At 48.5% G+C, this 11,926-nt stretch overlaps 1 pseudogene; it reads left to right on the top strand.

Moving 5' to 3' along the window:
- Positions 1-1,086: 1,086 nt before the first annotated feature.
- LOC149369522 (uncharacterized) lies at positions 1,087-6,697 on the top strand (annotated as a pseudogene).
- The last annotated feature ends 5,229 nt before the right edge of the window (positions 6,698-11,926 follow it).

The following is an 11,926-nucleotide window of genomic DNA, read 5'->3' as shown; positions in this document are numbered from 1 at the left end:
AGTTACCAGTACAAGTAATCTTACACCGCGGTTGTAATTAATGCAACGCTCCTCTCAGCTTACTCGAGTTACTACGAGCTTCACCACGTTGTAAAAAATTATGTTGTAAAAGCTTACCTTGTAAAAAATTGGCCTGGACCTGCTCATGGGTGGCTGTTCTACTTTATACGCGTATAAGTCGTCCTGTGAGATTCTTACACCGTAGTTGTAAGGAAGAGGATCAATAAAATTCAGCGCTGCCGCGCTTCATCTGCGAGGCAGGTCCCCAGACCGCGATTCGCGCTGAAGCTGATGCTGCCCGCACGCTGTTCTATCCTGTTAAGCCCATATTTTTACGTGCGTCGGTCGCTGTGCATAGACAATAAATCTCGTTGTCAGCGTCCGTGATTTACCAGTGAAGTTATAGCGGTGCCTTCGGAGACAATATTCTCGAGCAACTGGACCGTTCGCCTTTATTTTCCTGATGACCAAATACAGTTACGTCACTCCTCCTGGCTGCTATTTTCCGAGTGGTCTACCTTCATGAGTTTGCGATCCACAGTTTTTCTGCGGTGCTCCTCCTTGGTTCCTGACTCTAGTCGCTCAGGTATCATGCGCACTTGTGACAAGCATTTAAAAGCTTTCGTTTAGCAATAATAGCTACGTTCTTGTTAGGATCGAATCATCTTTCTAGGTAGGCACGGCTGGCGTCTGTGGTTATTAAAGCTTTCCAAAAGAGCTCTTAGGTATGGAGCTCTCAAAAGATGTAACTGAAGTATCATGTGATCGCATTGTGCGCGACTGGAGTGTAGTGTCACGTGATCGACTGTGACGTGTGTGATGATGCAATGCTGAGAGGGGGGGGGGGAAGCATTGCTTTCTTGTTAAGAAGGCAGCGAGCAGATCGCTCGTGTGTGGCTCTTCTTCTGTACGGCCCTGCATGACGAATAAACATGGTGCTTAGTCGTTCTGCCTCCGCTTCGCTCGCCACGGCTACAACATAATTGGCGACGAGGATGGGATATATACTGCTGGACTCCGTAAAACTCATCGCGGCGTTCGTGGAGGCACCGGCGTTCGTGGAGATCCTTCAGGCGAGGCACAGAGATGGCAACGCTTGGACGTTTTGACCAGTTGGTCGAGGACGGAGACGAGGACTTTGGGTCCTGCGTGGAAAGGTTCGAGCATTTCCTGAAGGCCTCTAAGGTGAGCGACGACCTCAAGGTATCGATGCGTATAACGACGAGAGACAAGAAGGCTCAGAAAACGTTGAAGGCTTTGCTAGAGCCTAAAATGCCAGAGGAAAAGACTTATGCGGAACTCTTAGAAGTGCTGCGAAGTCATTTAACACCGAAGCCGATGGTCATAGCAGAACGATTCAAATTTAATCGGCGGTGCCAGCAAGAGGGAGAGTCCATAGCAGCATATGCAGTGGAGTTGAGGCGATTGGCAGCTTCATGCGAATTCGGGCAATTCCTAGATGAGGCTCTGCGAGACCGCTTTGTAGCGGGCCTCTGCGACAGCGCTACGCAAGCAGAGTTGCTGAAGAGAAGCAAGTTGACGCTTTCGGATGCCTGCGACGTTGCGAAAAGCATCGAGCTAGCGCGGAAGGAAAGTCGGTAATTTCAACCGACGGGAGTGCAAGGTACAGTCGACTCCGTACGTCATAAGCCAGGCGGTGGGAAACGGCCACAGCAGCGTTCATCCGGTGCAGGACTAGCAAGGGAGCGAGTGTCTGAATCGTCGGACTGTTTACGGTGTGGCTAGCGCACGAAGCATCGAACTGCAAATTTCGCAAGTATCGCTGTCGTGCCCGCAAGCGGTACGGACATTTGGCGAAAATATTCAAGTTCAAGTCTAGAGACTCGGCAAATTCGATAGCTGAGGGGGAGGCGGATTGTGACCAAGTGTTGTTGTACAATGTCTACTCTTGTGCAGAACGCCCAGGGCATTATGAAATCTGCCTTAAGGTAGCCAAGAAGAATGTTAACATACAAATAGACACGGGTAAATCTGTTTCCATTGTGCCAGATACGCTATACAGGAAATTTTGGCCCAGTCTACGTAAAGAGCCTTGCCGCATAAAGCTGAAGACATACGTTGGGTCACCGCTAACAGTCACAGGGAAGTTGACGGTTCCAGTCGAACATAACAGTCAGTGCAAGCAACTTCCGCTCATTGTTGTTAAAACCCACAACAATAGCGACACTGCGTTGCTAGGACGTGACTGGCTGGAGGCTCTTAAGCTAGATTGGTCAAGTGTGCATGGTGTGTTTAGACAAAGTTGCGGCGCTACTTGAGAAGTACGCAAAGGTGTTCGAGCCCACTCTGGGGCTGATCAAATGTAGTCCAGTCAGGCTGGTTTTGAAGGACGGGAGCAACCCCGTATTTTGCAAGGCGCGAAGGGTGCCATTTTCTTTGAAGGAAACCGTGTCACTTGAATTGCAGTCTCTTGTAAACAGGGGAGTGTTAGTCCCTGTACAGAAGACGACTGGGCGACGCCCCTAGTTGTTGTGATTAAGGCGAACAACAAAGTCAGAGTGTGTGGGGACTTCAAGGTTACAATGAATCCGTGCCTGCGAACTGACCATTATCTTCTTCGCATGATGGAAGATTTGTTTGAAAATGTTGTAAGGATGCAAGTATTTCACAGTGCTTGATTTGTCGACGGCGCATCAGCAGCTGGAACTGCATACGGAGGCACAATCATTGGTGATTGTCAATACACACCTGGGACGGTATTACGAGTTCTTGTCTCAATTTTGAGACTCTGACGTCAAAATGACGACACCGCGAGACGTTGACCGCGGAATAAACCAATTGGCAGCGAGGGTGTGGTGGCTTATAGTAGGGTTCCACCCAGGAAGCATTTAGTTGCGCAATAAGGGACCGTATGCTAACATTATGCTCTAAACACGCCATTAAGAAAATGAACAATGTTTTATTTCCCTAACAAACTATGTTTCAAACCTAACAACATGAAGCAAAACAAGAAGCGTTCTCAGTTTTGCAATTAAGTTTGCTCTTCAGTCACTTTTGCTGCCGCGAGGGTACGCAGACGCTGGAAAAGCGTCGGTGGCGTCGGCTAGGTAGTGTGAGCTGCCGCCTGATTCAAAGGATTCAGCCATGGATTCAGCATTATCCCTCCACGCACATACTCAGCCATCGTAAACATGGCAGCCAGAAAAAAAATCAGCTGATTGACGGCTGTCCTTTTTCTTTTACACACTACATGGAATCAAGGTACTGTGCGGACGTCTTAAGTGCGCGGAAATATCTATTTAAAGGCAGTGATTGCTACTAGTCTGCCGAGATCAATTTGCAAGCAGCGCTTGGCTCGAAAACCGGCGAAGGCCGCTTTAAGGCAAGTTCACACTGGCGAGTTGCAAACGTCGCGCTAGTATTCTAGGCGACCGATTTCGGTCGCCTAGTTACGGTTTACGAAGCACATGTAAAGAGGGGAGGGAGTATAACAAATCGATGTAAGCCTGTCGCGCGACCGCCGCGACTCGCCAGTGTCAACTCACCTAGCCTGCTATCGATGGCCAATGTGCTCCAAGGGCGATGCGTGATTCTATTTATTTTTGTTCAGAAAATAACCGGCGACCATGAATAATCACACTGCAGCAACTGCCGACATACGGAAGCAGACCGGTGTAGCTGCTGGGAGCTTGCAATCTCAATGTGGGAATTAAGAGCCGGCACGCCCGGTCACTGCGGCAACAATCACTCTTCCGTCTCGCGGTAACCAACTCATGCCGCCCGCTTCGGGTTAAGCACTTGATATTCGTGTTGGTGTTCTTGCCGTTCCGTTCGGATGATGCTCGGACGACGCCGCCGGGGATACTGCGGTGGCGAAAGTTTATGCGAAGGAAGTCCTCCTTCGCCGCCGCCCTGTCTTGGGGGTCTCGCCGGAAAGCGCGCATCTTCTGCGACTTGACTTTGACAGTGGTCTCCGCAACTCACCGCAAACACTTGCTCACAGTCGGTTGGGCTACGCCGACGTTTACTTCATTTCCTACGGTGTCTTGAAACCCACCGGCGGCGAAGGCGCACACAGGCGCTTGCCGCTCCATTGACCGCGCACTCACCCGCACATTTCCAAGTTCAACGGCGAGTTCGTGGCACAGCCATTGTGCTCCTTCCTATGTCAAAACGTCGAAACAACTCGTCCGGCACGTCAAAACCGTCTTAATGCACCCTCTTACACCGTTGCTCGTGCGGCCACCGGCGATGTAAACAACCGCCATTTTCTGTCTCAAGAGGTTTGAGACCACTCGTTCCAATCCCGAAAAATCGTCTTAATCGGCTCGCATAATTAGGTAAGCAACGTCAACACTTTTGCACGTTTATGACGTCGGCCGGTGACGCAAAAAAACCAATATCGCCGTTGGTCACGACCGACCAATAGGAACGGGGCAAATGAGACACTTTTTAAGACACTTTCCGATTGAGACGATTTTGGGCGACTCGTAATCGCGCCCCTGGGGCTATTCAAGTACATGCGCTTGCCCTATGGCATCATAAGTGCCCCTGCTATTTTCCAGTCTGTCATGGATTATGTGTTAAAAGGGCTTCAGCGGGTAAGCTGCTACTTGGATGATGTATTTATGGCGGGTTTGTGGTTTTTCTCCTCGCTTTCTTTTCCTGTCTCTTCTTCCTTCTTACAGATCCCCCCACCTTCCCTCCTCCTGGCCGCCTGCGAGCCTGTCTGAAGAATCTGGGCACGCTGGACCCATCCCTGTTTTATGTTCATTTCGTACTTCTTAATCCTTCAGGGGCGTCTTGTTTTAAAAATCACTTTTCCCCGTCCATCATTTGTGCCTCTTTTTTTTCCACTTTTGTAATTGGTTTTTCTTAAATTTTCTCTTGGGCGTTGGCCCCTTTTCTTTTATGTTTCATTGGATCGCCTGCGATAACCTCTGGTTGGGTGCGGGCTTCCTCTCCAATTTTTTTGTTTATTTTATTTTACTTCATGGGAGTTTACAATAAAAGGGTTCAACGTTTGACGAATGTTTTCATCGAGTGGGTCACCGCGGTGGCTCAGTGGTTATGGTGCTCGGCTGCTGACCCGAAAGACGCGGGTTCGATCCCGGCCGCGGCGATTGAATTTCTTTGGAGGAGAAATTCTAGATACTCGTGTACTGTGCTATGTCAGTGCACGTTACAGAACCCTAGGTCGTCGAAATTTACGGAGCCCTCCACTACGGCGTCTCTCATAGCCTAGGTCGCTTTGGGACTTAAACCCCATAAACCAACCAACCAATCATCCAGTGGAAATGGTGTTCGCACGTTTTCTAGAGAGAGGCATACGATTGCAAAAGGAAAAGTGCAAATTCTTTGAGACGTCTGTCTCTTACCTAGGCCACATTCTGGACGACAAGGGCATTCGGCCATCAAATGAAAAAGTAAAAGCGATAAAAGAGACACCAAGTCCAAAGGATGCGGCACAGTTGCGAGCTTAACTGGGCTTGATTAACTTCTACGGGAAATCTGTAACGATTATGTCAGCTAAGCTTAAGCCTCTGTACAATGCTCTAAAAAAAGAAAAGGGATTTAAGTGGTCACAGGAAGCTGAGCCGGCATTTCAAGAAAGTAAGAACTGGTTAACACAAAGCAATGTGCTGACATACTACGACCAAAAAAAACCGATAGGACTAGTGTGCGACGCTCCGGCTGACGACGTAGGAGCCATTCTTTTTCATAAGATTGGAAGCGACGAAAGGCCAATTGCCTATGCTTCCAGAACGTTAAGTAACGCAGAGCAGAGGTGTGCTCACAGCGAAAAAGAGGCCTTGGCTGTTGTTTTTGGGCTGAAAAAGTTCCACAAATATCTGTTCGGGCATCGCTTTGAGATTTACTCCGACCGTCAGCCATTGGTAGGCTTGCTTACTAATGGTAAGCCTGTACCAGTGATGACAGCAGCCCGCATGCAACGCTGGCCTTTACTGCTTGCAGCGTACGATTATCGTTGGCTTTATGGCAAGGGTCGAGAGGTTGGAAATGCTGACGGTTTTTTACGGTTACCATTTGCAAATCGCAACAACGTCTCGGATTATGCACATTTCTTTTCAGTTGTTGATGAAGTGCCGTTGTCTGGTGTTGAAATTCAGTAGTGCACTCGAGCTGACAGAGTATTGTCGAAAGTGCTGTGCTATACGATGAGTGATTGGCCGCCGCATGTGACAGATGATGACCTAATGCCTTATTTCATTCGGCGACATGAGCAAGCTGTAGATCAGCAGTGTGTTACGTTGAGAAATCGAGTGATTATACCTCGCGGGTTGCGCGAACAGGTGTTGCCTCTTTTGCACGAAGGACATCCCGGAATGACGCGCATGAAAATGCTCGCCCGTAGCTTTGTGAGGTGGCCTCAGCTCACGGAGGACATTGAGCAGATTGTGAAAAGCTGTGACACGTGTGAGTTAACACAAAATGCTCCGCTACGTATTCACTGCTAACATGGGGTTGGCCAACTCGCAGATGTAAAACAATCCATCTGGACTTTGCTTTTACAGATAACCAATGGCTCCTTGTCCTAGTGGATGTGCATTCCAAGTGGACAGAAGTGTTCGCCATGTCATCCACCTCTACCGAGAAGACCATTAAAAAGCTGCGGAGAGTCTTTGCGTCCTACAGCCTACCGGAAGAAATAGTTACGGACAATGGCCCCACATTTCTGTGCCAAGAATTTCGCACACTTTCTCCGCAGGAATGAGGTGCAGCATACCAGGACGCCACCGTACCACCCCGCATCAAATGGAAGCGCAGAACGGTATGTACAGGCCATAAAGGGGGACTTTTTGCGACAGGTTCTCGACGAGAGAAGAACAGGTATCAAAAAAAACTTGCAACATAGAGTTGACTATTTTCTGTTGACGTACCCAAACACACCAATCGCAACCACGGGGCTGACACCCGCGGGAAGCCGCGCACACGCCTGACCTTTCTCCAACCGAACTTGGAAAAGCGTTTGGACCACAGGTTCTACCAGACGAAAGAGAAGGCTAACTAGAGAGGCCGGTCATGAAGATCATTTGAGGAAGGCGACCATGTGCTCGTGCAAGGACTACGTCCTGGGGAATCGAAGTGGTTGCGGGGCGTTGTAGAACAGCGGTGCAGTGCATCCACCTACAATATTTGAATAGAGCAGCAACCGAGGTTTGTGCATGCCCGCAACCTACGTCCGTGTTCGTTTCAAACTGTTGAAGCCGGGCCAACTGTGTTTCCTTCTGTGCCTAGTTCAATGTCCGATTCTGTATCGGAAGGGTCATCTGATAAGATCGCTTCCTTGGATACGAGTGAGACACAGGATTCGTCAGCACGACAGCCTGTCCAAACATCTACGTTGCCAGGACAGAACGCCAGTTCGCCTGCAAGGTCCACGTTGTCTGCACCACCGCTCCGGGAGCATGCGCCACGTCCGAACACGCAACCTCTTTGGCGCAGTGCTCGTTCTCGGAAGCCTCCTGATCGTTATACCCTATACAGCGTGTGTAAAAAAGTTAGGGGGAAAGGAAATGAAGTGTCATGTGATCGCATTGTGCGCGACTGGAATGTAGTGTCACGTAATCGACAGTGACGTGTGTGATGATGCAATGCTGAGAGGGGGGAAGCGTTGCTCTCTTGTTAAGAAGGCAGCGAGCAGATCGCTCGTGTGTGTTTCTTCATCTGCACGGCCCAGCACGCCGAATAAACATGTTGTTTAGTCGTTCTGCCTCCGCTTCGCTCGCCGCGGCTACAACAGAAACCAGGAACACAAATACGAAAAAAAACGCTCTGGCCGATTGCCGACCTATGTTTGTCTTTACCTGCTTCCCCATTCCTACTTATTTCGTCCCCGGTCAATGAGGGAAATACTGCCATGAGCTCCTTTTTGCACACTCCACAAGTCCTGTCGGTCTTATAATCCGTTCTTGGTGATGATGCTGTTTCGTCTAGTGGTGAAACTTATCACCGATATTACCACGTGCAGAAGTAATACTTACACGATAAGAAAAAAAGCATACGTTCCAGCTAAAGAGGTGGCGAAGTTACTCGGTTAGGAAAAGACCTGACCTTATTTGTTTTACTCTGGAGACGGTTGTTTAATTTTTTCAAGAATGGTCTACTTTTCAAAAAATAAAACCTGTTGCCTTGGCGTCACAGTTCGCGCTCTGGGGGATGCTCTGCCCTTTAGGCTAAGTCGGGTAAACATGCTTAAATACCCACATGTGGCGCTAAACGTGTACGTTTCTCGCAACATATGATCGCAATCTGAAACTCTGTAAATAACCTCTTCTTTTGTGTCCTCAAGTGCCTGATAACGAGATTTCGACACACAACGCCAGTGCCTTCCGGGCCCGATAACGACGACCTGAAAATAGGAGAGACCGGCCTCTGCCCACACTGCGAGACACGCGATAAGCGACGGCGGATCACGGTCAAGGCACACCCTGTACAGTGTACGTTCGTCACATGTTTAGGGGAATCCCCCGAGGTGGAGTAGATTTGTAGTAACGGAGTAATTACTCATTGACATCCACCCGAGCGAAGCCATACGGCTACAAATGAAAGCTATACAGCTTTCTCAGAAACTTCGTAGTTAAAGAAAAATTCGTCCTGGTCCGGGGTTCGAACCCAGGACCACCGCTTCACCGGAGCAGTCGCTCTACCAATTGAGCTAACCGGTACGGCAAGTTCGTGGTAGGGCAAAAGCGAATTGATCAATAACTCGAAGTGGGAACAGTGTCGGTTAAATGTTTAGGTTTCTGAGAAAGCTGTGTACCTTTCGTATGTAGCCGTGTGGCCGCGCTCGGGGGGATGTCAATGAGTAATTGCTCCTGTACAGTGTACGTGAGTGCAAATTTATAATAAATGCTCTATTGTCCGGCTTTATTAAAAATCACTGCAATTAAGGTCACTATTATGCAACTCTTCAACCCCTGAAAAGGGAATTGTGAAAATCCTGTGCACAAACGAAATTTCTAAGTTCCGGTATTGCCCGCTCCATACAGGACATACATTTTTAATTCAGATACTGTTGAATATCAGATAAAACATTGAAAAATTGAATAAAAAAAATAAAAAGTCGCTGTCTGTCCCCCGTTGGAAACAGATTTTAAACGAATACTGAATGCGAATTGACGTTGTTTATGGTTTATGTGGGTTTAGCGTCCCAGAGCCACTCAGCCTATGAGAGACGCCATAGAGAAGGGCTCCGGAAATTTCGACTACCTGGGGTTCATTAACGTGCACTGACATCGCACAGTACATCAAGATCAGAGTACATCGCCGCCATCAAAGTTCGGCTGCGGGGCCAGCATCGAACCAGCGTCTTTCGGATCAGCAGCCGAGTGCCATAACCACTCAGCGCCCGCGGCTGCTCCGAATTGATGTTGGTCTCTCATCATAAATCGCTGCGTTGCAATGATAAAGACACTGCTTGCACCTGAAACGGAGGTGCTAGATGCTAGAAAATAGAAGTAAAAACAAAATGCAGGTACCCCACCATCTGCCATCGTTGCAAGCAAACTTTGATAAATATATTGCAGAAGTTCAAAGAAAATGCCACTTGATAACACGCGTGTCTAAGCATTTGAACGAGGTTTTTCTTACTCTTTTTAACACGGAGAGTACACCTCCTGTTCCAGTGCATTCTAGTTGTGCATAAAACACGAACAATACCTTGCTAAATATTTTTCCGCCCCGTTTGCCTGCTGATGATTTCGTGTACGCCTTCTTCGGCTGTATTTATCACCAAGCAAAAGTTTATTTGGGCGATCTGGTACAGAAGCATTCTTGTAAAACAACGCGAACTACTGCGGTCCCGTGTCCTTAATGTTCTTGTACGTCGTAGTTCGCGGTGTTTTACAAGAATTTATCGCCAGCCTTTTGCTGTTGAGATGCATTCGCTGCATTTTATTCACAGTAGGCAGGCTTAACCCTTCCTCTGCTTCCTTTCGAGATTGCTCAGTGCCCACTGCCGTTTTCTCTTGCCTTTACCGGCCTAGACAAGCTGTCATCGGCGCTGCAATTTGACCTTGAAGTGGAGGAGCGGTGGTTGTTGTGGCAGACACGCGACATACCCCGTCACTCGCCGAAGCTGCAAAACACGTGCCGCCGCCGTGCCCACCGCTGCCTTGCCAGCTTTGGCTACGGGACTAACCACGTGACTGACCGTTTGCTGAAAAAAAAAAACCCGACCCCGCTCTCGCGGCATTTGCATTGCAGTTCTCGCTATGGACTGAGTGAGTCGGCCGGAACCGTCTACGTCGTCGGTACGGCTTCGCTAAACCAAGCTTAGCTGAGCTAAACTGCAACCATCTTTTCCTTTAATTTTTTTCTGTGCCCCGGTATTTTTTTCTGCCATGCTACTTCATTTCTTGCATCTTCGTTTTACAGGTCAACCCAGCCAGTCATATTATGTCATCTGTAGCAGCTGGACATTCAGCCTTTCAAGCACATGTTCGCTGTCTCTCCATGCCCCACAGCCCATGATTCCTTACAGCTGAGCTGGCCTGTTCATTTATCACAGTCTTGCAGGTCAACCGATAAACCCCCTTCATCAGCCACCCTGCATGGACAAGATTTTCAACTTCACGCTCCGCTCCATAACATGGTTTCCACATCACATCCCCCTCCCTCTCACCTGGCCTTCCTCCCCAGAATGAAGGCCCTATCTAAGCCCCGCAAATGATTGGGTGTAGGCAACATCTTCCCGGAAAGAAAAGTTCCTGCATAAAATGTCGCTGAGGAAGCGCTGAACAGGAAAAGAGGTCCTCAAGTGAAAAATTACCAAAGAATGAATTCGTTGGGAACCTTCTTGAAAAAAAGTTGCCCTCTCTTTGAACTATTCCTTGACTTGGAGAATAGATCTAAGCATGAATTGCTTCTCAGTATCGTATCACACTATGGTCGCAAAGTGCTGCTCATGCCAAGAAAAGCAACTCGACGTAGCACTCCCGGCGTGACTTCGCTGAAGCTCCTAGCAATCCAGAGACGCATTGCCGCTCGGGCGCTCCGTTTCCACCGCCATCACTTTAAGAGCGTTAGCTCTTACTAGTGTTTCTGTGTGGACATCACCCATGAAACTCATTGCATTATGCCATCATCAACCTTTATTCGCACTTTCTCTTCCCAGACCCGTGTAATGTGCGATGTCAGTCCTCGTTAAAGAACCCCAGGTGGTCGAAATTTCCAGATCCCCTCACTACGGCGTCTCTCATAGCCTTAGTCGCTTTGGCACGTTAAACCCCATAAACCAAACCAAACCTTTCTCTTCCCTCGCCTTACCTTTCCCCTGTGTGGTGTAGCAGGCCAGGGCCATGTTACCGCCGGCTGACCTCTCCACCTTTTCCTGTAATTAAAATTCCTCTCGCTCTCTCTCGTCTCAAGTATGCGTCTCTGCAATAAAACAGTAACCACGTAACCGCACTATATCAGAAAGCAACAATTATGTGCCAGTACAGTAGCCATCAAAGTGCCCCCCCCGGCCCCCCCCCGGCGGGCCACCTTTTGCATAAAATTGTGGGGCCACCCGTTTCGCGCACAGTGTTCCAAGTGGGTCAAATGACCCGGCTTGCCCCTGAGAATAAAATTACTAATTAAAATGAAGCCTAATTTATGTGTGAGCAACGGCGACTTTTCCACCCCCAAAGACTGAAACATATCAAGGAATACAAATATTCGAAAAACACTGTGGCCAAGTGTCGACCCATATTTTTCTTTGACTCCTTCTCCCTTGCTACGTACCTCGTCTGCTGTCAATGAGCGAAGTGCTGCCATGGCCGTCTTTTTGTCTGAAGCCGCAACTCCTCTCGTTCCTAGATTCTCTACTTTATGATGATGCTGTTTTTTTTTGGTAATGTCAGCTATCTCCGGTATTAATTTGTTCTCGCAGTAATTCTTAAACGATCAGGAAAAAAAAGCACGTTCCATTTAATGATGTAGCGAAGTTACAGGCCAT

Source organism: Amblyomma mixtum, chromosome 1 (assembly GCF_055824585.1).
Source record: "Amblyomma mixtum isolate Tamu chromosome 1, ASM5582458v1, whole genome shotgun sequence".
NCBI classification, from domain to species: Eukaryota; Metazoa; Arthropoda; class Arachnida; order Ixodida; family Ixodidae; genus Amblyomma; species Amblyomma mixtum.
The sequence above is the reverse complement of the archived record's forward strand: the minus strand, read 5'-3'. Positions and strand labels throughout refer to the sequence as shown.